At 46.2% G+C, this 9033-nt stretch overlaps 1 pseudogene; it reads right to left on the reverse strand.

Moving 5' to 3' along the window:
* Positions 1-378: 378 nt before the first annotated feature.
* Positions 379-2460, reverse strand: LOC148096951 (uncharacterized; annotated as a pseudogene).
* Between the last annotated feature and the right edge of the window lie 6573 nt (positions 2461-9033).

A 9033-nucleotide genomic window follows, 5' to 3' on the forward strand; every position in this document is an offset into this window, starting at 1 on the left:
CGGCGGCGACGTGGAAGCAGTTCAGGGGGCCGACCGTGCAGACGGCAACGACAGCGACCCAGGTGACGGGGGTCCGGAGGCCGACCGTGAGGAAGGCCACGGCGGCGACGTGAAAGCAGTTCAGGGGGCCGACCGTGCAGACGGCAACGACAGCGACCCAGGTGACGGGGGTCCGGAGGCCGACCGTGAGGAAGGCCACGGCGGCGACGTGAAAGCAGTTCAGGGGGCCGACCGTGCAGACGGCAACGGCGGCGACCCAGGTGACGGGGGTCCGGAGGCCGACCGTGCGGAAGGCAACGGCGGCGACTCAGACGAAGGGGGTCCGGGGGCCGCTTAAGACGGCGAAGGGGCCCGGCCAGTGGCCAGGAAAGTGGCCGGTTAGCTGCAGCCCCAGATGAGGCTGCGGCTGGGGGCGAAGAGGCTGAAGAGGCTGGGGGCGAAGAGGCTGAAGAGGCTGGGGGCGAAGAGGCTGAAGAGGCTGAAGAGGCTGCGGCTGGGGGCGAAGAGGCTGAAGAGGCTGGGGGCGAAGAGGCTGAAGAGGCTGCGGCTGGGGGCGAAGAGGCTGAAGAGGCTGCGGCTGGGGGCGAAGACTCGGAGGCTGGACCAGACGAGGGCGAAGACTCGGAGGCTGGACCAGACAAGGGCGAAGACTCGGAGGCTGGACCAGACGAGGGCGAAGACTCGGAGGCTGGACCAGACGAGGGCGAAGAGGCCGCAGGCGGCGTGGATGATGAGGCCGCAGGCGGCGTGGATGATGAGGCCGCAGGCGGCGTGGATGATGAGGCCGCAGCTGGCGTGGATGATGAGGCCGCAGCTGGCGTGGATGATGAGGCCGCAGCTGGCGTGGATGATGAGGCCGCAGCTGGCGTGGATGCCGAGGCTGCAGGCAGCAGGCAGCGGCGTGTGAGCCGGAGGCGGCGTGGGAGCCGGAGGCGGAAGCGCTGCAGGCGGCGGCGTGGGAGCCGGAGGCGGAAGCGCTGCAGGCGGCGGAAGCGTTGCAGGCGGCGGCGTGGGAGCCGGAGGCGGAAGCGCTGCAGGCGGCGGCGTGGGAGCCGGAGGCGGCGTGGGAGCCGGAGGCGGAAGCGCTGCAGGCGGCGGCGTGGGAGCCGGAGACGCAGCAGGCTGGACGGGTCCCTCGGACCCTCCAGCGTAGACAGGAGACAAAGGCCGGACGGGTCCCTCGGACCCTCCAGCGGAGACAGGAGACAAAGGCCGGAGCGGTCCCTCGGACCCTCCAGCTGAAGCCATCACTAAGCCAGCAGTCATGGAGGCTACTAGCTGACACAAAGGCGACCGGCAATGCACTGGGCACTGGCTCTGCCCAGGCAACGCTGACACGGCACAGCTCTCAGGTGGCTGCTCAAACCTCAGGGGTCCAGAATCAGCTGGGAACTGAGACCTAGCCTCTGGGGAAGCCCTGGAGCGGCTAACTGGGCCAATGGCAGCTAAACCACGAAAAGCACCCTGAGTGGCAATAAGACTTTCTCCCTGCATGGAGTGAACGAGTGAAATTGGTAATACCGGAGCCTGAACTACAGGTGACACCGGAGGCAGCGGTGACAGTGGAGCTACGGGTGACACCGGAGGCGCCGGAGCGCGAGCTACGGGTGACGCCGGAGGCGCTGGAGCGCGAGCTACGGGTGACGCCGGAGGCGCTGGAGCGTGAACTACTGGAGGCGCTGGAGCGTGAACTACTGGAGGCGCTGGAGCGTGAACTACTGGAGGCGCTGGAGCGTGAACCACTGGAGGCGCTGGAGCGTGAACCACTGGAGGCGCTGGAGCGTGAACCACTGGAGGCGCTGGAGCGTGAACTACTGGAGGCACCGGAGACCGAACTGACAGTGGCTGCCGGGCGGCTGGCTGAGCTGACAGTGGCTGCCGGGCGGCTGGCTGAGCTGACAGTGGCTGCCGGGCGGCTGGCTGAGCTGACAGTGGCTGCCGGGCGGCTGGCTGAGCTGACAGTGGCTGCCGGGCGGCTGGCTGAGCTGACAGTGGCTGCTGGGCAGGCGGCAAGCTGTTCATACCATCATCTGCCGCGCAGAACACAGCCCCTGAATGAACAGTCACACAGTCAAAAAACGGAAAAGAGTCCCCACTCACCACAGCCGGCGAATTAGAAGTCCGAACGTCCGGCTGTGGGGTGGCGCGCCGGCGGCGCGATCGGCGTTTCCTCCCCGCCGACGGCTCCGACGGGCCGGGCAGGATCACATCCGACGAGTCGGGCAGCGAGGCAGGAGTGGCTGAGAGAAGGTGGGGAGTGTGCTGGAGAAACGCCTGCATGGTCGGAGGAAGTGATTTCAAAAGCCATGGGAGGCCGGAAAAGAGCCGTTGTAGCCGCTTTTCAACGGTGCGGCGAAGCTCGTATGGAGGGTTCTCCAGCCACAGCCCGAGGAGAATTTCCACGTTGTAGCTGATGTCATCCTGGAGCTCCTCGGACGGATCGAGTGCCGCAGGGTCCATGTTGGCTGGTTCGTACTGTCACGGTCTGCCGGGGCAGGCCGTGTGGTGATTATTTAGGACCCGGAAGCGGCAGCTCTGGTGCAGGTGAGTATTTATTTACCAAAGTAAACACAACAGAAATGGCACGGGTGAAGCTGTAACAGAACCTAAACTGTGCAAACTAACAAAACAAACCAGAACAAAGATGCAGGGAGGTCCGGGGAAAATATACACACAGAGAGATGGATGGAGAAACGCAGGGAGACCGAGGGGAAACAACACAGACGAACCAGCAACGACTATGACAGAAGACACGACTTAAAAACACTCAGAGAACACAGGGAGATTACACACAGGTGGGGGACACAGCTGGGAGTGATAAACGTGACGAGACTAGGGAGGCAAACTGAAAACACTCACATGAGACGCAGACCTTCACAATAAAACAGGAAACACACATACGCAAAGACACAGACTAGGAAACGTGGACTTAACACAGGAATAGATGGCAGAACAGAATACACTAAACAGGAGGAAAAGAACCAAAATCACTAACAGAAAACACAAAACGCTGGGTCAACAGGACCCAGGATCATGACAGTTTCGGGCGACTTCCCCCATTCAAATGCATGTAATCGTAGGAAACGCACTGTCTTGACGAAATATAGCGTTTTTGTACAACTTCATTAAATAGTTGTAAGATTTGATAGAAGACTCAGGCACGCATATTTATGGCGTTAACTTATAGAATTCAAGATCCCCGTGCTGGGCAAACAGGTTTTGCAGCTGTTTGAGCTAACGTTTTAAAGTTATTCACATAATGAAAACCTATACTTTGTTTCGGGCGACTTCCCCCATTCAAATGCATGTAATCGTAGGAAATGCACTGTCTTGACGAAATATAGCGTTTTTGTACAACTTCATTAAATAGTTGTAAGATTTGATAGAAGACTCAAACAAGCATATTTATGGCGTTATCTTATAGAATTCAACATCCCCGTGCTGGGCAAACAGGTTTTGCAGCTGTTTGAGCTAAGGTTTTAAAGTTAGTCACATAATGAAAACCTATACTTTGTTTCGGGCGACTTCCCCCATTCAAATGCATGTAATCGTAGGAAACGCACTGTCTTGACGAAATAAAGCTTTTTTGTAGAACTTCATATAAATAGCTGTAAGTCTTGATAGAAGAAGCATACACACATATTTGTGGCATTATCTTATAGAATTCAAGATCCCCGTGCTGGGCAAACAGGTTTTGAAGCTGTTTGAGCTAAGATTTTCAAGTTATTCACATAATGAAAACCTATGCTTTGTTTCGGGGAAATTCCCCCATTCAAATGCATGTAATCGTAGGAAACGCACTGTCTTGACGAAATAAAGCGTTTTTGTACAACTTCATATAAATAGCTGTAAGTTTTGATAGACGACTCAGACACACATATTTACGGCGTTATCTTATACAATTCAAGATCCCCGTGCTGGGCAAACAGGTTTTGAAGCTGTTTGAGCTAAGATTTTCAAGTTATTCACATAATGAAAACATATACTTTGTTTCGGCCGAATTCCCCCATTCAAATGCATGTAATCGTAGGAAACGCACTGTCTTGACGAAATAAAGCGTTTTTGTACAACTTCATATAAATAGCTGTAAGTCTTGATAGAAGAAGCATACACACATATTTGTGGCTTTCTCTTATACAATTCAAGATCCCCGTGCTGGGCAAACAGGTTTTGAAGCTGTTTGAGCTAAGATTTTCAAGTTGTTCACATAATGAAAACCTATACTTTGTTTCGGCCGAGTTCCCCATTCAAATGCATGTAATCGTAGGAAACGCACTGACTTGACGAAATAAAGCGTGTTTGTACAACTTCATATAAATAGCTGTAAGTTTTGATAGACGACTCAGACACACATATTTACGGCATTATCTTATAGAATTCAATATCCATCCCCGTGCTGGGCAAACAGGTTTTGAAGCTCTTTGAGCTAAGATTTTCAAGTTATTCACATAATGAAAACCTATACTTTTTTTCGGCCGAATTGCCCCATTCAAATGCATGTAATCGTAGGAAACGCACTGTCTTGACGAAATAAAGCGTTTTTGTACAACTTCATATGAATAGCTGTAAGTCTTGATAGAAGAAGCATACACACATATTTACGGCGTTATCTTATACAATTCAAGATCCCCGTGCTGGGCAAACAGGTTTTGAAGCTGTTTGAGCTAAGATTTTCAAGTTATTCAAATAATGCAAACCTATACTTTGTTTCGGGCGAATTCCCCCATTCAAATGCATGTAATCGTAGGAAACGCACTGTCTTGACGAAATAAAGCGTTTTTGTACAACTTCATATAAATAGCTGTAAGTCTTGATAGAAGAAGCATACACACATATTTACGGCGTTATCTTATACAATTCAAGAGCCCCGTGCTGGGCAAACAGGTTTTGAAGCTGTTTGAGCTAAGATTTTCAAGTTGTTCACGCAATGAAAACCTATACTTTGTTTCGGCCGAATTCCCCCATTCAAATGCATGTAATCGTAGGAAACGCACTGTCTTGACGAAATAAAGCGTTTTTGTACAACTTCATATAAATAGCTGTAAGTCTTGATAGAAGAAGCATACACACATATTTACGAAGTTATCTTATACAATTCAATATCCCCGTGCTGGGCAAATAGGTTTTGAAGCTGTTTGAGCTAAGATTTTCAAGTTATTCACATAATGAAAACCTATACTTTGTTTCGGGCGAATTCCCCCATTCAAATGCATGTAATCGTAGGAAACTGTTGAATTCTCCCAGTTCTTTGAATCTTTGGGCTGAAGGAAGGACACTTACTCGGTGTATAAATGCTCAATCAACAATCCTTTATTTCCATACAATTTTCACACACTGAGCATAACAACCATCCGGATGGGGAGAGATGCCTGAGATTTTCACAGCAAGTCTCAAAATGGCGATGTGTTACACAGCTTTTTATACTTTCCCCTGGCCCCCACCTGGTCGTAAACCTAAACATTCACACTCTCTTATCTGTTGTGGAGCCTAAGTTATGACCTCGGGCTCCCTGTCTTTCTACCCCCTACAAGGGTGGGGGCACAGACTGTTGTCTGCTTTTGCTATTACCGGACCAAGGTCCTTCGCACGCAACCTTCTCAGAGAATGATTTAAGCAGTCTGACATGACAAGAAAACAGTGTAAAACATTCACAGCAGATAAATGGTGGCGCCCACCTGTCTAACAGAACCCAAAGGATGGTCACATTCTTTTAATCCCCAGAGATCTACTTGAACTTTTGTCTATCCTACCTACCAAAATATACTGAGACATTTGGTGTAACATACTATAAGAATATACTGCAAAGGGGTCATGTTATTTAACCTAAATATAAGGAAAACTAAGTTACATATTTTGCACACATCCTAGACTAAGGAATATAATTATGTTCTACCGCTGATTAACATAATTCATTTACCTTGACTATGGGTATAAGATAACCTAATTAAAATACTGATTTCACAAAACGCACTGTCTTGACGAAATAAAGCGTTTTTGTACAACTTCATATAAATAGCTGTAAGTCTTGATAGAAGAAGCATACACACATATTTACGGTGTTATCTTATACAATTCAAGATCCCCGTGCTGGGCAAACAGGTTTTGAAGCTGTTTGAGCTAAGATTTTCAAGTTATTCACATAATGAAAACCTATACTTTGTTTCGGGCGAATTGCCCCATTCAAATGCATGTAATCGTAGGAAACGCACTGTCTTGATGAAATAAAGCGTTTTTGTACAACTTCATATAAATAGCTGTAAGTTTTGATAGACGACTCAGACACACATATTTACGGCGTTATCTTATAGAATTCAATATCCATCCCCGTGCTGGGCAAACAGGTTTTGAAGCTGTTTGAGCTAAGATTTTCAAGTTATTCACATAATGAAAACCTATACTTTGTTTCGGGCGAATTCCCCCATTCAAATGCATGTAATCGTAGGAAACGCACTGTCTTGACGAAATAAAGCGTTTTTGTACAACTTCATATAAATAACTGTAAGTCTTGATAGAAGAAGCATACACACATATTTGTGGCTTTCTCTTATACAATTCAAGATCCCCGTGCTTGGCAAACAGGTTTTGAAGCTGTTTGAGCTAAGGTTTTCAAGTTATTCACATAATGAAAACCTATACTTTGTTTCGGGCGAATTCCCCCATTCAAATGCATGTAATCGTAGGAAACGCACTGTCTTGACGAAACAAAGCGTTTTTGTACAACTTCATATAAATAGCTGTAAGTCTTGATAGAAGAAGCATACACACATATTTACGGCGTTATCTTATACAATTCAAGATCCCCGTGCTGGGCAAACAGGTTTTGAAGCTGTTTGAGCTAAGATTTTAAAGTTATTCACATAATGAAAACCTATACTTTGTTTCGGCCGAATTCCCCAATTCAAATGCATGTAATCGTAGGAAACGCACTGTCTTGACGAAATAAAGCGTTTTTGTACAACTTCATATAAATAGCTGTAAGTTTTGATAGACGACTCAGACACACATATTAACGGCGTTATCTTATAGAATTCAATATCCATCCCCGTGCTGGGCAAACAGGTTTTGAAGCAGTTTGAGCTAAGATTTTCAAGTTATTCACTTAATGAAAACCTATACTTTGTTTCGGGCGAATTCCCCCATTCAAATGCATGTAATCGTAGGAAACGCACTGTCTTGACGAAATAAAGCGTTTTTGTACAACTTCATATAAATAGCTGTAAGTCTTGATAGACGACTCAGACACACATATTTGTGGCGTTATCTTATACAATTCAAGATCCCCGTGCTGGGCAAACAGGTTTTGAAGCTGTTTGAGCTAAGGTTTTCAAGTTATTCACATAATGAAAACCTATACTTTGTTTCGGGCAAATTCCCCCATTCAAATGCATGTAATCGTAGGAAACGCACTGTCTTGACGAAATAAAGCGTTTTTGTACAACTTCATATAAATAGCTGTAAGTCTTGATAGAAGAAGCATACACACATATTTACGGCGTTATCTTATACAATTCAAGATCCCCGTGCTGGGCAAACAGGTTTTGAAGCTGTTTGAGCTAAGATTTTCAAGTTATTCACATAATGAAAACCTATACTTTGTTTCGGGCAAATTCCCCCATTCAAATGCATGTAATCAAATGAGACGCACTGTCTTGACGAAATAAAGCGTTTTTGTACAACTTCATATAAATAGCTGTAAGTTTTGATAGACGACTCAGACACACATATTTACGGCGTTATCTTATACAATTCAATATCCATCCCCGTGCTGGGCAAACAGGTTTTGAAGCAGTTTGAGCTAAGATTTTCAAGTTATTCACATAATGAAAACCTATACTTTGTTTCGGGCGAATTCCCCCATTCGAATGCATGTAATCGTAGGAAACGCACTGTCTTGACGAAATAAAGCGTTTTTGTACAACTTCATATAAATAGCTGTAAGTTTTGATAGACGACTCAGACACACATATTTACGGCGTTATCTTATACAATTCAAGATCCCCGTGCTGGGCAAACAGGTTTTGAAGCTGTTTGAGCTAAGATTTTCAAGTTATTCACATAATGAAAACCTATACTTTGTTTCGGGCGAATTCCCCCATTCAAATGCATGTAATCGTAGGAAACGCACTGTCTTGACGAAATAAAGCGTTTTTGTACAACTTCATATAAATAGCTGTAAGTCTTGATAGAAGAAGCATACACACATATTTGTGGCTTTCTCTTATACAATTCAAGATCCCCGTGCTGGGCAAACAGGTTTTGAAGCTGTTTGAGCTAAGATTTTCAAGTTGTTCACATAATGACAACCTATACTTTGTTTCGGCCGAATTCCCCCGTTCAAATGCATGTAATCGTAGGAAACGCACTGTCTTGACGAAATAAAGCGTTTTTGTACAACTTCATATAAATAGCTGTAAGTTTTGATAGACGACTCAGAGACACATATTTACGGCGTTATCTTATACAATTCAAGATCCCCGTGCTGGGCAAACAGGTTTTGAAGCTGTTTGAGCTAAGATTTTCAAGTTATTCACATAATGAAAACCTATACTTTGTTTCGGCCGAATTCCCCCATTCAAATGCATGTAATCGTAGGAAATGCACTGTCTTGACGAAATAAAGCGTTTTTGTACAACTTCATATAAATAGCTGTAAGTCTTGATAGAAGAAGCATACACACATATTTACGGCGTTATCTTATACAATTCAAGAGCCAGGTGCTGGGCAAACAGGTTTTGAAGCTGTTTGAGCTAAGATTTTCAAGTTATTCACATAATGAAAACCTATACTTTGTTTCGGGCGAATTCCCCATTCAAATGCATGTAATCGTAGGAAACGCACTGTCTTGATGAAATAAAGCGTTTTTGTACAACTTCATATAAATAGCTGTAAGTTTTGATAGACGACTCAGACACACATATTTACGGCGTTATCTTATAGAATTCAATATCCATCCCCGTGCTGGGCAAACAGGTTTTGAAGCTGTTTGAGCTAAGATTTTCAAGTTATTCACATAATGAAAACCTATACTTTGTT

This window comes from Neolamprologus brichardi, chromosome 20, assembly GCF_056152115.1.
Source record: "Neolamprologus brichardi isolate AB-2024 chromosome 20, ASM5615211v1, whole genome shotgun sequence".
In the NCBI taxonomy this organism is placed as follows: Eukaryota; Metazoa; Chordata; class Actinopteri; order Cichliformes; family Cichlidae; genus Neolamprologus; species Neolamprologus brichardi.